Here is a 19492-nt window from a genome sequence, read left to right as displayed (position 1 = left end):
TATTCGCCTCAGGTGAGGAAGAAGTGAAGAACCCTCTCTTGTCCCCCAATTTTTAGGGAATTTTACATATTTACCATTATTAAGATCGTCACTCATCCGTTTCTTATCCTTACGATGGCTCTTACAGATTTAGCACCTTTAAAAATTATGCATCTTTGTTTTGCCATATTTGCTCATCTGGCACGCCACGACGACATGTCACAGTCAGCAGTGCCCTACAAAAAGACTTGACTGCCCCTGCCCATTTGCTCGCCCGCTCAAAGACAGGAAAACTGGCCGGCCCAAGCGCTTGCTCCCCCATTCTGTTTCCCCCTGGCTAGGAACTATCATGTTGTCTGTGTTTGAATGAATCATATGGCAATAAAAAAATAAGAACATTCTGGCCATGCTAATTAAGAGAGGCAAATTGTGGCCATCTAAAATAAGAGAGGCACATTGTGTCCATGCAAAGTAATAGAGGCACGTTACATAGTATCACATATGACAACCAAATAAGATAGGCGCATCAGCTATGGAAAAATTAAGATCACTATATAAAGTACTTGTTTTTGACAACCAAATAGGGGCACATTGTGGCCATACATATAGAGTTTTTGGCCTTTGCCCATTACACATGACAGCATGCTGATAGTTATGCCCATTTGATTACAATAGAAGGCCATGCAAAATAAAAGTTCTGGCCAATTACACATATTATCAAGAGTTCAAGCTCTTAGCAAAATAAAAGCAATGTTCTAGTTCATCTTAAGTTCCCAGTTCATCCTTAGTTCTTCCTCACTTTCTTTGCCAACTTCTTCTTCCTAGGTGTCATTTTCTTGACAGGCTCAATTTGCAGTTCATCTTCTGAGAATAAGTTCCTGTTCAAAACAATAAAAGTCATGGTACAGCAAGGGACATAAACTCCTAGTTGTAGACTCAATAGCATACCTCCTAGCTTTTGTAGTTTCTGGGACATCAACTTCTAAAGCCAAGGCTTCTAGGACATCTTCCTATGCATGAGTTGCAGATAACTCATTTCTTGTAGCCTCAATTTCTTCCCTAGCTGCTGCTTCTGCTACTTGTCTTGCTGCCGCAGCCTTGAGTTCAGCTTCTTCAACATCCCTCCTTGCTTTTGCTACAGCTTCCCTTGCTAGTGCTCTTCTAGTTCTTGGAGTGACTGCTTCATCACCAGCAGCACCTTTGTTTGCTTTCTTCCTCCCAACCTGAACATTACTCTTCTTGGTTCTTGTGGGGGTATTAACCCCTATACCCTTACGGCTAAGATTGGGCCGGCCCGGATCAGTGGGTCCGGTCCACCAAAAGACGACGCGTGGCTCGGCCAACCTGTTCAGAGTCCCGCGCAAGGAGTCAAGATAGATTTGGCGATCAAGCAAGATCTTGGTCGGTTAGAATAGGAATGCTTATCCAGTCACCTATGGCAATTGTAACTGACTAGGATTAGTTTTTAGATCTATAACCCTGCCCTCGGACTATATAAGGCGGGCAGGGACCCCTCTAAAAAACATCTCTCATTGACATACAGCAACACAATCAGACACAGGACGTAGGTATTACACCTTCTCGGTGGCCGAACCTAGATAAAACCTTGTGTCTGTCTTGCGTCACCGTCTTGTTTGTGGCTTGCGCATCTGTCTGCCGACAATCTACTACCTTGGGCATACCCCTAGGTAGACTACCGACCATATTTTGTCGATAGTGGCATGCCAGGTAGGGGGTGTGCGTACTGCTCTCCAAGCAAACAAGATGGTCATCATCTCTGGCTCTGTGGCTACACCGAATGGCCTCACGTTCACTGTTGGCCAGATCACCTGGACCACCGGCTCCGACGACTTCATCGCCATGACCACGGAGGAAGCGTGGATTCAATCTACGTCGACCACTACTCCACCTGCATCGGCTACGGCTCCGACCACGGTGGATATGGCTCCGACCATGGTGGATATAGCTCCGACCACGATACATCTGGCTCCGACCACGCCTACGTTATTTTCAGCCACACCGACAACCCATCATCTGCTTCCCCACTACAAAGGGAAGCAGATCGACAACACCGACCTGCTCGACTCCATCGATCGGGTCGGCACCAAACTCGCTGAAACCCTAGCTCTGGTAAGTACAATTCAAAGTCAACCTAATGAGCAGGTAACCGCTCCCCACAACAGATCTACTCGACCAGTTCGGGCCAGTCATCCTGCATGACTTGGTACAGATCTCTAGGTCATATCTACTCCTGAAGGGCGCTCCGCTCGTCGCCGGCCAGCCTCCGCGACGGGTCTTCGGCTCTCCGAGTACGAAGCCTCGATGGAGAACTACTAGGCCCAGCCCTACGGCCTATGAAACGCTGCCTCCAACTATGCGTACAACATACAACACTGCTCAGATCTGTGTTTTGTACATCAGCCTCGGCCGAGGCCAAGCAACTTCGTCAACATGATCCGGATTGAGGATTATCAAGAAGGATCCGTCCACACGGTCCAAGAGGGTGACTCTAGCTCCTCGTCTAGCATCGCATCTAATGCCTCCATCCACACCGAGCTCCAGCATCACGATGATGAAGGCATCAAATATGATCTGGATATCCTAGACCATGCCCCGGGGTTCCCGCAATTCCTGTCTTTCCTGCCAAGGCGAGGGGATTTGATGAATGTTGTCAGCAATGATGAACCACCAGTAGTTGGCGAAACAGAACAAGAAAGGATTGCACGCGAGGCACGCAATTGACCAGTTTAATCGCTGGCAAATCGAAGCTGAAGCAGAAGAGGAGGCACGATGCATAAGGGTCCAGCCACGTGACCTCAACAATGCTTTCAACAAGGTGGGGGACAAACAGGTCTTCAGGACTCCAAGCACCAACGTAGCCATCGCCATGGTGACAATGCAACGGCTACCCAACACCCCCCGAAACCTAGGTAGTTCGCGATGATATACAAGCTTATCTGACAGCTGCTATGGCTCAGACCGCAGAGATGGTAAATCAAGCCCGGGCTCCATCCGTTTCAGTCGAATCAAGCCACAACCGCTAATACTCAAGTCGCTCACAGCCACCCAACCAACATGGCTTGTGTAACAACGACCCATCAGACAACCATCAAGGCAGAAATGGTGGTCATGATGGTGGTCGGGATGACAACTGCCGTCGGGAGGACAACCGCCACGATGTTCGGGATGACAACCGCCGAGATAACCACGATAATCGCCGTGGTCACCACGGTCGCAAGGTTGATCAGGATGGCAACCGGGATCGCCATGATGGCAATAACGATCTCTGCCGCTACCTCAGGGAACGCGATCTACATGATTGCATCAACCAGAGAGCCAACGATAGAGCATCCCACAAAAGTTATCGCCGTATGGAATATGACACTGCCCACGGCCCATCGGGTTTGAAGCAGTTTACTCCGCACCTTCGCCAAGTCATATGGCCCAAGAACTTCAAGCTCGAGAAACTTCAGAAGTATGACGGCAAGGAAAACCCCGAATTATGGGTCATGCTCTACGAAACTGCGTGCAGATCAGCCATGGCTGACGAGCATGTTATGTCTAACTACTTCCCAGTCACTGTTGGCCATGTAGGTCACCAATGGCTGGTCAGCTTGCCGGCAAACTACTTTGATTCTTGGCAAGAGCTCAAGCAAGCCTTTATCAACAACTTCATTGCTACTTGCGAACAACCCGGCAACAAATATGATCTGCAACAGATTCAAGATCGAAAAGATGAGCCACTGCGTGAGTACATCTAGCGTTTCTCAGAGATGCGCATCAAGGTCCCATCAATCTCCGATAACGAGGCAATCGAGGCTTTCATCACTGGCCTCCGCTTCCATGATGCCTTAAGGGACAAGCTCCTCTACAAGAGACCTGAATCGGTCACAGCACTCCTGGCCACTGCTAAGAAATATGCGGACACCGACGATGCTAAAAAGATAATTATTCAAGAAGCAGCAAGGGTTCTACGCTCCGACCACCCCCCACACCGCGATGACTACCACGGCAACCATGGTCGGAACGACAATTTTGACCGCCGCAACCAGCGCAATGACTCTTGTGACCACCACGACCAACGTAATCAGCGGCGTAACCGCCATGACGATTATAGGGGCAAGCGCGCTCGGGAAGACGACGGCGAGGTCAATACTGTTAAAAAAGGTGGCGGACGTCGTAACTACGAAGATGACTACGCCAAAGCATTGAAAGGGCCCTACCAGCTCCATCCTAAGTCAAACCATACCATGGAGAATTGTCGTGTTCTCGAGTCTATCTACATGCGTCAATAGGCTCCGGATACATCCGACAAGCCTAACGACGCAGGGGAACAGCGCAACGAGGATAACGACGACGAAGATGCAGATCCTCGTCACAAGTACGTCAAGCCAACCGATCGCGTGCACACCATCATCGGAGGCAAAGTGTCCATTGAGACCAAACGAGAATGCAAGCTGCTCGCCCGCGCTTGCTTGAATGTGGCCAACACCGACAATCTCCTCACCGATCCGTGGCTCCCTCCATGGTCTCACCGTGAAATCTCCTTCAGTAGAAAGGACCAATGGGCCGCAATACCTGAGCCAGGATGTTTTCCCCTAGTCCTGGATCCTTGTATCAACAAGGTTCAGTTCAACAGAGTACTGGTCGATGATGGCAGCTCCATCGATATACTGTTTAAGAATAGTCTGCCCACCCCGAAGATAGCCCAGGCGGACCTCAAGCCGTATGAGGCACAGTTCTAGGGCGTTCTCCCCGGACAGAGCTCTACACCTCTCGGGCAGATCATGCTACCTATGCAATTTGGGACCCCAGACCACTTCCGCACTAACTACGTCAACTTCGTGGTCGCTGACTTCAACGGCACCTACCATGCTATTCTTGGTCGACCGTCGCTCACCAAGTTCATGGCCATACCTCTTTATAGGTATTTGGTGCTCAAGATGCCTACCGAGAAAGGAGTTCTAACCCTCCGAGGCAACGTGTACGCAGCTTATACCTACGAGGACAATAGTTTCAAAATAGCAGAGGCTCACGACCTCTCTATTCGCATGGCTGAGACCATGCTCGACGCCAAGAAGACCTCGGCCGACCACCTAGAGATCTTGGAGCTTGAGGCTCCACGCAAGAACATCAAGTCCAAGGAGCACAAGGTGATCTAACTGGTCGATGGTGATCCCAGCAAAACGGCTCTTATCGGGGCTAACCTGGATCCCAAATAGGAAGACGCGCTCGTTAGGTTCTTGAGGAGCAACATGGATGTGTTCACATGGAAACCTGCTGACATGCCCGGTGTACCTCGAAACTTGATCGAGCACTCCTTGAATGTCAACAGCAAGGCCAAACCTATCAAGCAGAAGCTACGACGGTTCGCTCACAACAAAAAGGAGGTGATTAGGGTAGAAGTTACATGGCTTTTGGTAGCCGGATTTATCAAAGAAGTGTATCATCCAGAGTGGTTAGCCAACCCGGTTCTTGTACGCAAAAAGAATAATGAATGGAGAATGTGCGTTGATTATACTGATCTCAACAAACACTGCCCTAAGGACCCCTTCGGCCTACCTCGCATAGACAAGGTCATAGATTCAACCGTTGGTTGCAAGCTGCTTTCCTTTCTCGATTGCTACTCTGGTTATCACCAAATCGCTCTAAAAAAGGACGACTAGATCAAGACATCTTTTATCACACCTTTCGATGCCTACTGCTACACGACCATGTCGTTCGGGCTCAAGAATGCTGGGGCTACCTACCAACACGCTATACAGGCCTGCCTCAAAGACGAGATAAGAGACGACCTCGTCGAGGCTTATGTTGATGATATAGTTGTCAAAACCAAGGAAGCACATACCCTTGTTGACAACCTAGAACGCACCTTTGCAGCCCTTAACACATTCCAGTGGAAGTTAAACCCAAAAAGTGCATCTTTGGTGTTCCTTCTGGCATACTACTTGGCAACGTCGTCAGTCACGACGGCATACGCCCTAACCTAGAGAAAGTCAAAGCTGTCATGGACATGAAGCCGCCCAAAAAGGTGAAGGATGTTCAGAAACTTACCGGATGCATGGCCGCCCTCAGCCGTTTCATATCAAGATTAGGCAAAAAAGGATTACTGTTCTTTAAACTGCTCAAAGCATCCGAAAAGTTTGAGTGGTCGGAGGAAGCAGACGCTGCCTTCACATAGCTGAAACAATACCTTACGTCGCCTCCGATCCTCACTGCTCCTAGAGAAGACGAAACACTCCTGCTTTACATTGCGGCTACTAATCGAGTGGTCTCCATGGCCATGGTGGTCGAGCACGACAAGCCCGACCATGTCTACAAGGTACAACGACCAATCTATTTCATCAGTGAAGTACTCAATGAGTCCAAGACCAGGTACCCACAGATTCAAAAGTTGATCTACGCCATACTGATAACATCTCGAAAGTTGAAACATTACTTCGACGCATATCGTGTGGTGGTCATGACTGAGTACCCTCTATGAGACATCATTAGCAACAAGGATGCGAACGGGCGCATCATCAAATGGGCAATGGAGCTATGCCCCTTCTCCTTGGAATTTGCAAGCTGCACTACAATCAAGTCTCAGGCACTCGTCGATTTCATCGTCGAGTGGACAGACTTAAGCACGCCTGCCTCTCCGAGGTCTGACGAGTATTGGACGATGTACTTTGATGACTCTCTCAACATTGATGGTGCGGGAGCAGGAGTCCTTTTCGTGTCACCATCCAAGGAGCAGCTCCGGTATGTCCTCAGGATTTATTTCCCAGCATCTAATAATGCCGCCGAGTACGAAGCATGCCTACATGGTTTGCGCATTGCTATCGAGCTCAGTGTTAAACATCTCTATGTCTACGGAGACTCGGCTCTGGTCATCAACCAACTCAATAAGGACTGGGACACGACCAGCGAAAAGATGGATGCATACTATAAATCGATCAGAAAGCTGGAAGGTAGGTTCTATGGCATCGAGTACATACACGTGGTCCGGGACAAAAATCAAGCAGCGCATGCGCTGTCAAAATTAGGATCATCCTGAGCCAAAGTCCCACATGGCATATTCGTCCAAGACCTGCTCACGCCTTCCATCGAAGAGGAAGATTCCACGATCGACAAGCCTCTGGACTAGCAATTGGTGGCTACGGTTCCGGCGTCGAGCACCACCGAGCCGCCTCCGACCACTCATGAGCTCGACTGGAGAATACCTTTCATCAAGTACCTTATAGATGGCAGTGGTTACACTGATCGAATAGAAAACGAGCGCCTAATGCATCGCAGTAAGCAGTACCTGCTCATCGATGGCAAGTTATGGCGCAAGAACACAAAGGAGGAAATCTTGATGAAGTGTATAACCCAGGAGGATGGCAAACGTCTCCTAGACCAAATACACTCTGGCTCCTACAGCAACCATGCGGCCTCAAGAACGCTGGTCGGTAAGGCTTTCCGAGCAGGGTTCTATTGGCCGTCAGTAGTAGCCGACGCAGAGAAGCTAGTCCGCCACTGTGAGGGTTATCAGTTCTTCGCCAAGAGAATCCACGTACCAGCACATGAGATCTAGACAATACCAGTCTCTTGACCCTTCGCATGCTGGGGACTGGATATGATCGGGCCCTTCAAACTGGCTCCTGGGAAATTTACATGCGTCTTTGTGCTGATCGACAAATTTTCTAAGTGGATAGAATACATGCCTCTGGTACAGGCATCCTCAGAAAAGGCTGTCACGTTCCTTGACCAGGTCATCCACCATTTCGGCATACCCAACAGCATCATCACTGATCTGGGTACTCAATTCACTGGGAACGCTTTTTGGGACTTCTGCGATGAAAGGAGCATAGTAGTAAAATACGTCTCGGTGGCGCACCCTAGAGCTAATGGACAAGTCGAGTGGGCAAATGGCATGATCTTGGACGCATTGAAAAAGAGAATGTATAGAGAAAATGACAAAGCCCTTGGAAGATGGCTCAAAGAGTTGCCAGCCGTGGTCTGGGGCCTCAGAACTCAGCCCAGTCGTAACACCGGTGTCTCACCATACTTTATGGTTTACGACGCTGAGGCAGTCCTCCCAATAGATATAACTTTTAGGTCTGCACGGGTAGAGAACTTCGACGAAGGCAAGGTCAACGAAGTATGGGAGCTAGAAGTGAATAGTGCAGAAGAGAAACGGCTCGATTCTTATGTACGTACAGCCAAATACCTTGATGTTTTGCGCAGGTACTACAACAAGAACGTTAAAGAGCGGTTCTTCGTGGTCGGGGACCTGGTCCTGAAGTGGAAGATGAACTAGGCTGGTGTCCAAAAAGCTCGCAATCCCATGGGAGGGGCCCTTCATGATCAAGGAAGTCACACGACCAACTCTTACAGGTTAGCTCACCTGGACGGTATGGACGTACCAAATTCATGGCATATCGACAAGCTTAGACGTTTCTATGCTTAACTACTAAGATATGTACTCCTCTTGTACTTTCAATTTACTTCAATAAAGCTATTATGATCTCTCCAACCACTCTAATGTGTCACTTCAAATTTTACGGTTATTCTAACTTAGCCGGTAAAAGTCGACCACCATCCCTTCTATGGTTTTTGGAGCAGGCCCTATCTCTGGTTCCTCCCAACGCGTGCATGGGATCCACTCTCTACGCTACGGGTGATCGGCAGGTCCCCCTGGTTTGACTTGTCTGTGTCTACATGTGCATAGGTCATGCACCTCACATTCTGACCACATGGCAAATTAGGGCCGCACAAACTTTTCAAGATGACGTGTCGAGTAAAATGGTACAACTAAACAGAACGTTAACATGTTCTCACTTAGTTACACCAAAATGAGTTTCAAGCTTATGATGATATACAGTTATGTTATTACAAGCTTGCCTGAAGAGGCCCAAGTTTACAATAACACAACTACGTCCTTCTTCTACAGCTCTAGCCTATTCTATTGGCTGGTCGGGACACGCGGCACCCGCTGCTTGCTGCTTCCGATATCCTACTCGAGTCTCGGGGACTCTTGTACTGGTCGAGCTGAAGGGGATGGCCCCGCCGATGCCTAGCTGGTTGAGACCACATGTTTCGTCAGTTGGCTCACAACTAATGGCATTTCCAGCTGACTTGTCGATGGCGTACCCTATACAGGTGTTGTCCCACCAACACATAGGTTAATGTCACCAATTATCTTTGACGACAGGTCTAGCAGGGTCATCCGAAGCTCCTCAGCCTTGTTTGGGTCTACCTCCTTTGGGTACCCAGCCTTCAGGCGCTTGAGATCGATCAGGGGGTAGTGGGCATGCACCATGCTTAGCACATGTGCACCTATGTACTCACCCGCCTCCTTCACGAACTCTTGGAACCATCCCCATGCCTTTCGGCATCTCTTGACCAGTCCAAGCTGCGGCGTCCTTGGCACTTCCTCTGTAAGCGCTGGGTCGATAAGGTCGAGGACGGGCAAAATGCCAGTTGCCACCTCTTGGCACCAGTTCTTCCATGTGTCTCGATCCTCGGTGATCTCTAGGCATCGCGCCTTCCAGCCGTCATGATCTTTCATCACGGCTTCCAGATGCTTCTTGGCATTGACTTTTAAAACTGTAACACGCACAAGACATTAAAATGTTACGCCACGATAGGATAAGGCGAGCAACAGAGTGAGCAAGGTGGTCTAGAACACTTACTTTTTAGTTCCTCCTTCATCTTGGTTGTGCGGTCCTGGAGTTGCGACTGGTCGTGCACCAGTTTCTTGTTGTCTTCCTTTAGGCGACCACACTCTATGGCCACACGGCTATTCTCCTCTTGGAGATGGACTACTTTAGCTTCTAAGCTTGCACTACAGCCGTTACTACCAACTATGCAACAACACGTGTCATGCATTTGCTGTGATAAAATGACAACTTACTTGTTTTTTCCTGCTCTTTGTTACTGAGCTGGACGACCAGGTTCTGGTTCTGTGCCACTTGCTCTGTCCTCTCCTGGTCGGTGGCTTCAAGTTGGTGGTGCAAGCATTCCACCTCGGCCGCCAGTTCTCTATTGCTTGCTGTGATTCCCTTAATCTGGTCGAAGCACTTTTTCCGGTACCTTGCGGTCTTCATCAAGTCCTGCATGCAAAAAAAGCTAAGTCAGACAATTCGACTAGATAGCAGGATCAAGTGGTCAAGCCAAACATACCTAGACTTCTGTCACCAGACGTTTTGCTGCTCGTTCAAATTTCATGGTCTCTTCGACCTCTGGGATTTCCTCATGCATAACCCACTGGTCGTTCCGCCAGCGCGACACATATACATGTTGTCGCTTGTCTTGGGGACGGCCCAGGACCTCTTCTACTTCATCCTCTTCGGCCTCTTGTTCAGGTAGCAGCGCTTGTCTGGAGTTGGTAGTCTCTACGACCACTATGGCTTTCCCACGAGCCGTAGCATCGGCAAGCGTGCTCTGGGCCACCTCCGGCTGCTGCTCCTCAGCTTGGTCTGATTCCCTTGGCGCCGAAGTATCCCCCTCAGTAGGGTTAGTGCTTGGAGCACTTGTACTTGGCTCGGCTCTCTTCTCGACCAGCTGCTCGGGGACTATCATCTGGCAACTCATCTGCTGAGGCTCCGGTGGATTTTCTTCTATAGGTTCCTCCATAGCCGGCTGCTGGGTAGTTCTCTCCACCATTGCTGGCAAAGCCATGCCACACCCGGCTAGCTAATCAGGATTTTCGGTGGATGCCGGCCTAATATATCAGAGATAAGTTCAAAAGACAACAGTATCCAATACAAATTGTAAGCTTACATCAAGGTTGCAAATACTTACAGCTTGGAAGCATAGAATGATGTGGCGAAGGAGCGTCTCTTCGACCATGCTTGCTCCACGTGCTCGGCGGGTGCCACTGGGTCTTTTTCCACGACCAGTACCAGCACTGGGGCTTGGTGCTCGACCCCTTTGCCGCTTATCCTCTACGTTGCAGTGGTCGGTGATGCGATCCCCGCTGGCACGGAGGAGCCACCCTGCTCCGTCGACTCCAGTTGTCTCCTCCTCTTTCGAGGGACGAGTCAGAAGATGTCTGCATCCTCTATTTCATCATCAGACAATGGGAAGATGGCCTAACGACGTTTGCTGGCCGGCGACCGCTTGCCAGCAGCCCTGGCCGTTGCCTCCTCCCCAACCTCGAGTACAGCCCAGTCGACGTCTTCGGCCCTAGCACTGGTCTGGGCGGTTGGGTCGGCAACTTGCGGCCAATCCACACCAGGGGGTGGAGACACGAACACTGTAGCCCTATCACGACCATTACTCTAGGAAACATAAAGGCGACAACACAGTCAATTTTTGTTACAACATAACTCTACAGGTACAAGGCAGCATAATTTACCTTTGGGGGAGGTTAGGCCAGCTTGAAGGCGTGCTCGATGTCGCTTAACCTGACATAATTTGGATCAGCTAAGTTGAATAGCTCTCCAATCCTGGCTTTGATTTCTATCTTGTCAAGCGCCTCTTTCCTAGTCCTCGTTGGATCTACGCTACCCTGGTATTCATAGCCCGGATGTACCCTCCTCTGGCAGGGCTAGATCCTTCAGCTGATGAAGTTCCCGGCCATGCTTGGACCATCCAATTTCCCCCATGGGATCATCCCAAGCAGTTTTGCGATCTGTTCTAAGTGCTCGGGCTTTTCTGACCAGCTGTTCTTCTTCTCTGGAATGAACCCCACGTCGCATAGGGTGATCATGTTTGGCTCTTTGCGGATGTAGAACCACTTCTTGTACCAGTCGTCCAGCGACGTGTTCCAAGGGCAGTGCAAGTACTGGGCCTTCATTCCGTCATGCAGATTGAGGTATACGCCTCTGGCTATCTTCGAGCCGCCACTTCCTTTCTTCCGCAGACAAAATAGATGGCGAAAGAGGTCGAAATAGGGCTGGAAGCCACCATATGCTTCGCAAAGATGGACGAAGGTGGAGACAAGAAGAATCGAGTTGGGATGCAGATTGCAAATCCCAATCTTGTAATATAAACAGAGCCCCTAAAGGAAAGGGTGCACTGGAACCCCAAAACCCCGCTTGAAGAAATCCTCGAAAACCACAATCTCACCTAGTTGTGGATCGGGGTAGCTTTCTCCTTCCGGCGCGTGCCATCCTGCGAGTGCCTTGTTGTGGAGCACTCCCATGGTGACAAGGTCTTCGATCGTCTGCTCATTGCTCCTTGACTTCCACCACTCCTTCACCATGACTCTGGCTTTCTTCTGGGTGTCTCTCTTCGCCATTATTCTATCCTTGCTAAAGGGGTGGATATGGTGGAGGGGTGATTGGTGATGATTTCGGAGGTGTAGGGTTTGGCAAGAGGAAGAAGAAGGTTGCGGCGGCGAATGATAATGGGGATCGGTAAAAAGTAACTTACCAGTTCTATATTATAAATAACCAAGAGTTCCATCATTTCGTCCGCCTGAGATTCTTGGGAGACATGCGCACACGCCATAGACAGTTGTTTTCACAACCTCGAGATCTACGCCAATAAATGTGCCCCTTCGTTACCAGTGTATGCGCCTCTTCGTTGCTAGTGTGAGAGGGCCCACACTGACGCACCTCTTTACAGGTGCCAAGCGACTGTTTGCTAGAAAGGGCAAGAAGATAGTATGATGTGCTATACCTGTCTGCTTTTTTTACTAGACGTGTACGATTGGACTTGACAGAATAAGAAGATAAATAAATACACCAAATAATAGTACAAGCGGCGTTCGTTTTTTCACTGCATGTCTTGTGCTCAAGGATGGTCCAGACCACTGTCGTGCTCGGGGACTGCTACGACCATTGCCGTGCTCGGGGACTACTACGACCACTGCCGTGCTCGGGGACTGCCCAGACCACTGCAGTGCTCGGAGACTGCCCAGACCACTGTCGTGCTCAGGGACTGCTACGACCACTACCGTGCTCGGGGACTACTTCGACCACTAATGTGCTCGGGGGCTGTCTCGACCACTGCTTAGAGACCGCTCTCCTTAGCTACATGTGATTTGTACTCACATATAGTTGAGAGACATTTATTTAGACCTTGCTACAAGGCTCATACTTCGCCTTCCAGCAAGCCCGGGGACTACATCGGTATGATGCACCTGCCGGTGCATCTCGTATCGCCTGTACGACGATTGGGTTCTCAACTTAACTGGGAATTCTTTTTAGACCCTGGCACCACGTGCCTACGTCACCTACTACCAGGCTCGGGGACTAAGTGGGCACACTTCACCTTGCGGTGAATGTGTTTATTTAATCAATTCTTATGCTTTGACTAATTAAACGGATTACTATCGTGCTCGGGAACTGTCCTGACCACTGCTCAGAGATCGTTCTCCTCAGCTACATGTGATTTGTACTCACATATAGTTGAGAGACATTTATTTAGACCTTGCTACAAGGCTCATACTTTGCCTTCCAGCAAGCCCGGGGACTACATCGGTACGATGCACCTGCCGGTGCATCTCGTATCGCCTGTACGACGATTGGGTTCTCAACTTAATTGGGAATTCTTTTTAGACCCTGGCACCATGTGCCTATGTCACCTACTACCAGGCTCGGGGACTAAGTGGGCACACTTCACCTTGTGGTGAATGTGTTTGTTTTTCAACCCCTACGCCTCTGATGATCAAGGATGCTACGCTTCAAGATTCACTTATATTTCTTTTCAGAAATACAAGTAGGCACACTTCACAGGATGGAAATCTTTTTCTTTTTTCTTAAGAGCACCATACATTCTTCGGACAACCTACTTCTCCGGCGACAACGGTGGTCAGAAATGTCAAGGACTCAAGCTTTACTATTCGGAGAAGGTTAAAATGGCGTGTCGCAGCATAATACATGGTGCTTGGGGACTAGCTATGGGGGTATTAACCCCTATACCCTTACGGCTAAGATTGGGCTGGCCCGGATCAGTGGGTCCGGTCCACCAAAAGACGACACGCGGCCCGGCCAACCTGTTCGGAGTCCCGCGCAAGGAGTCAAGACAGATTTGGCGATCAAGCAAGATCTTGGTCGGTTAGAATATGAATCCTTATCCAGTCATCTATGGCAATTGTAACTGACTAGGAATAGTTTTTAGATCTATAACCCTGCCCCCCAGACTATATAAGGCGGCAGGGGACCCTTCTAAAAAACATCTCTCATTGACATACAGCAATACAATCAGACGTAGGACATAGGTATTACGCCTTCTCGGCGGCCGAACCTGGATAAAACCTCGTGTCTGTCTTGTGTCACCGTCTTGTTTGTGGCTTGCGCATCTGTCTGCCGACAATCTACTACCTTGGTGAAGGGTCGAGATGGCGACTAGAGGGGGGGTGAATAGTCTTTTCTAAAACTTAATCGCGTCGGCTAACCGATATAAATGCGGAATTAAAACTATCGATCTAGCCAAGACTATACCCCACTATATATGTTCACTAGCACCTTGCAAAGATAACAATTATGCAACAAAGGTGCCGGGCTAGTTAGAGCTCTCCTAAACAATTCTAGGAGCAAGGTTACACAAACCTATGTCACTAGTACTTTAAGCAAAAGGGAGCTCCTACACATGCTAGTAAGCAAAAGCACAAAGCTAACTAAGCTCACTAGCAATGCTCAATAACAAGGCAACCAATGCCTAATTAGAGAGCGCAAATACTTAGCTACACAAACTAAGCAATGTGACTAACAAGGTTACTAAAACCAAATTAGCCACGCAAGGGAGCTACTTCTATGCTACACAAGCAAGAAGGTAATTAGCAAGCTGCACAAGCTATCTAATTACAAGAGCAACTACACAAGCTTAATATGTATAAAAGTAATTGCAAGCTTGTGTAGTGGGGATGCAAACCAACAGGAAGAATAAGGTTGACACGATGATTTTTCTCCCGAGGTTCATGTGTTTGCCAACACGCTAGTCCCCGTTGTGTCGACCGCTCACTTGGTGGTTCGGCGGCTAATTAGCATCACCCGCTAAGCCCGCACGTCGGGCGCCGCAAGAACCTACCCCGGAAGTGAGGGTAGCTCAATGACACGCTTTACTAGAGTTGTTCTTCATGGCTCCCGCGGGGCGAGCACGGGGCGAGCACAATGCCCCTCACAAGCACTTCTCCAGAGCGCCGCACAAGCTTCTTGCGCGCTTCGACGGAGACCACCACCAAGCCGTCTAGGAGGTGGCAACCTCCAAGAGTAACAAGCACCACCAGCTTGCAACTCAATCACCTAGTGTCACTCGATGCAACCTCACGATGCAATCGCACTAGAATCGCTCACTCACACAATCGAATGATCACTATCAAGTATGTGTGAGATGGAGGGCTTCCAAGCACTCTCAAGCATGGACACAAAGTCCCCCAAGGTGCTCCACACCAGCCATGGCCGAAGGCCACTTCTATTTATAGCCCCAAGGGCTAAACTAGCCATTACCCCTTCACTGGGCAATGGTCGGGCTGACCGGATGCTCCGGTCATGTTGACCGAACGCTGGACCTCAGCGTCCGGTCGCCCGCAGATGGCCACGTGTCTTGATTCCAACAGTCACTTGACCTGACCGGACGCAGTAACTTCAACTGACCGGATGCTGAACCCCCAGCGTCCGGTCATTTCCAGTAAGGTCCCGAGCATGACCGGACGCGTCCGGTCGAACGCGATCGGACGCAGCATTAGCGTCCGGCCACTCTCCAGCTATTGCTACACTCCACGTCAGCGTGACCGGACATAGGCAGGTAGCGTCCGATGCTTTTGGATCCAGCATCCGGTCACTTGACCGACGCTGGCATCTCCTCCATTCTCTTCACCCTTGCTCAAGTGTGCTAACCACAAGAATTTGCATCCGACGCAATAGAAAGTAGGCATTCCATTTTCCCGAAAGAGAGGGACCCAAAACCCATCTCACCCCTGCAAACACCACCTCCTTTGTAAATGTGCCAACACCACCAAGTGTACACCACCATGTGTATGTGTGTTAGCATTTTCACAATCATTTCCCAAAGGATGTTAGCCACTCAACTTGCCACGCCACTCGATCCTAGCGACAATGCAAAGTTAGATCACTCGAGTGGCACTAGATGACCGATATGCAAACAAGTTTGCCCCTCTTGATAGTACGGCCATCTATCCTAAACCCGGTCATAAACTTCTCTACACACCTATGATCGGTGAAATGAAATGCCCTAGGTTATACCTTTGCCTTGCGCATTCCATTCCATCTCCTTCAATGTCGATGCAACACATGCACCAACACGATCAACAATGATATGATCCACTTCATATCATCACATGATCATATTGGTTCATCGATCTTGACTTTACTTGCTCTTCACCGTTGCCATCGTCCATCGGCGCCAAGTCTTGCTCAAGCTTCACCGCCACGTGGTCCATCACTCCAAAGCCTTTGACTTGCCCTTCACGCTTGCAACCGGTCCATCAAGCTAAGTCTTGTCTTGATCTTCTCCACCTTGATCACATGACTCAATGTCATGTCTCATGTGCATTTAAGCTCCTTCATCATCACATGTGTGAGCTTTGCAACATCTCCAAGCCATTTTCACCTTCATGGCATATGTTGCTCACACACATGTACCTATGGACTAATCACCTGTGTATCTCACATAAACACAATTAGTCCACCTAAGTTGTCACTCAATTACCAAAACCAAACAAGGACCTTTCACTTGGGCATACCCCTAGGTAGACTACCGACCATATTTCGTCGACAGTTCTTTTCATGCAACAATAACAAAACAAGTTAGTAATTACAACAGCTAGTAAACAAATTAAATACATGAGTTAAGAAATCACCTTTTCTTGGTTCTAGTGAGGGAACATTTCCAGCTACCACCCCTATGACCATACTCATTGCAGTTAGGGCACTTGACTTGCCTAGTAGCTTTTCCACCTGCCTCCCTTGCTGATTTAATCCTATTCTTCCTCAGCCTACCTGCTTCTCTCTTTTTCTGTGCTGGAGGGTACAGCTTGAAGCCCTTGTCCACCTTAGGCCATTGATCCCTATCAGTTATGTTAGGAACTATGCCTGCATATGCTGCCTAAAACTTTTGCACTAAGTAGTAGTGGTGTACAAATGCTCCCATGTCAGGTTGCCTCATGCTAGTAATTACAACCAAGGCATGTGGACATGGTTTACCAGTTATCTGCCACTGTCTACATGTGCATATTTTCTAAGATAAATACACAACATGTCTTCGAACTTCTTCATCCTTGTAGACCTTTGTAACCTCAGCTTGATTAGGGTGGCCACTGGAAAATGTTCAAGTGTCCTAGACCTCTTGATGTTGCATTAAGTTGATGGATGGCAACATGCAATATACCAGGAGACAGGGCTGTAGAAATCTTTCTCCTTTTGGCAAACAAAACCATGATCTTCTCTCTAATAGCATCAGCTATCATATGCATAGGCAGGTCCTTGTGTTCTTTGATCCAAGCATTCCAAGATTCTGCTAAATTGTTGTTGATGTAGTCACATTTGATGTCATCACAGAATTTACTTCTTGCCCACAGAAAGGGATGGTGCTCTGTCAGCCAATTCTACACATCTAGACTGACTGCCAAGACCTTGTCAAAAAAGAACTTGAACTTGTGTGCTGAATAAGCTCTTGCTACAGGCCACATATTCTTCCCATACACATCACCACTGTAGTACTTCTTCATGTTTTCCATTAGGTGCCTAAAACATTCTCTCGTCTTAGCCTGTGGAAACACTATTTTAACTGCTGACTCTAACCCCTTGCATGCATCAGTGCAGATAGCAAGCTTTACCATCCTCATCAGTGATAGTGTCTATCTCTACCACAGTACCAGGTGATCTCAATCTCAATTCTATCTCTGCCTTGAATCTATACAACCAATCGAAAGAATCACTCCACTTACCAAATAGCTTGTCTGATGCTCTCTTTGTCCCATTGTACACTGTCTGGTAGGAGATTTCAATGCCATATTTGTACTTCAACTCCTTTTTTACTTCTGTAGCCCCCATTGATGGCTTCTTCTTTAGCAATGGAATTGCTCTCTCTGCCACCTAGCTTATAGATGCCATCTTGTTCACAACCCTTTTTGTAGATGGACATTTATGGACCCTCTTATTGATTTGTATCTGCATTTTGCAAACAGAACAAAACATCAGAACAAAACAAGGCAGTAAACACAAAAAATGAGTAAAATGCAGAAAGTAAGAGTTATAAAACAAAAAACAACATGTTCATAAACAATTCAGAATTTATACCCTAACACTGCCATCCTGCTGGGTTCTAGCTCTAATAAACCATGGATAGCCCAGAGTAGCACATTTACCCCTGAACCTTTTTTTGTCTGAATGCTCAGTATCAAGCTCAAACCCCTTCCTTATAGCATGCTGCCTGACAGCTAGCCTAAACTCATCCATGCTAGGATAGCATGTGACAACACTCATATCTGGATTGTCCCTATCCCATTCATACATTGGCTCTGCATCAATTGTGTCATCAACATTGACAGCTGCTTAATTCATATCTCCTTGCATCTCTGCTGTGATAACTGGAATGGGAACCTCTTTTCTGCCGGCTTCTTGTGCCTCTACTTCCTTGAATCCCATTGCCTCATATACCCATTCCTCATCAACAAGCTATGTAGCTAAGCCATCATCATCAGGATTCTCTTGTATGGTTAGTGTATTCCAATCAACTGCTACAGGCTGTTCAGTAGGGAGTGGGGGTGCTGGTGGGGATCTACAAGTATCACCACACCCCTCAGCATCATCAGGCACATGACTTGGTCCAACATGAGACCCATTGGTGACACCAGAGACACATCTTGCTGCAGAACTGCCTTTGTCTGTACACCCACCTTTGCTCACAACATCTACTGCAATGAAAGCCATCCTCTCATCCCATCTGTCCTTAACCATCTACTGCAAATGCTCATCCCTCCTAATCTTCCACTCAGACCCACTATCTTGGTCAAGAACCCACACTGAAAGTATTTGAGATGGCCCCCATATAATCCTAGCGGCTAAATCCTCATGAAACAAAGCCAGGGTATACTCACTGTTCCTGTCAAACCATAAGTCATGTTGCTGCTCTGCCATCTCGACTAGGCCATACTCACCATTAGCAACATATTTAGCGACTTTAACAACTAGTCTAAATGCAGAGCCAGGATCGATCCTGGCATAATCAACCACAATGAATGAAATACAGAGTCAGAGAGTATCCAACCCACTGCACAGCTTAAGTTGGTAACACTTACCAAGGCGGGTAGTCACTGGTTGCCATTGTGCACCTACTACATCAGCATATGATTTTTTTATCTGTATGTATGTTGATAGATGCTAACTTGCATTTTTTTCTGATAGCTCATGAATGGGGGAAAATGTAAAAAAAATCAGACACATATTCCTAATGATACATAGTATTTTCTGTAATTTACGTATATTTTTTAGCTAACGTACGGATCACTAGAAAAATTTGTGAAGTAAATTAAAAAATGAACACGGACGTACATAACCAATCACTAGCTTCTCGTTTCTATGCGGTCAGCGGCCACAAACAGGATTGCGGGCTTGCGGTTGCCGCGTCAAAGGAC

At 48.3% G+C, this 19492-nt stretch overlaps 1 pseudogene; it reads right to left on the bottom strand.

Moving 5' to 3' along the window:
• Window positions 1–763: 763 nt before the first annotated feature.
• On the bottom strand, window positions 764–17695 carry LOC136523978 (uncharacterized; annotated as a pseudogene).
• Window positions 17696–19492: the final 1797 nt, after the last annotated feature.

This window comes from Miscanthus floridulus, chromosome 18 (genome assembly GCF_019320115.1).
Source record: "Miscanthus floridulus cultivar M001 chromosome 18, ASM1932011v1, whole genome shotgun sequence".
NCBI classification, from domain to species: domain Eukaryota; kingdom Viridiplantae; phylum Streptophyta; class Magnoliopsida; order Poales; family Poaceae; genus Miscanthus; species Miscanthus floridulus.
This window is presented reverse-complemented; position numbering and strand designations above follow the sequence as displayed.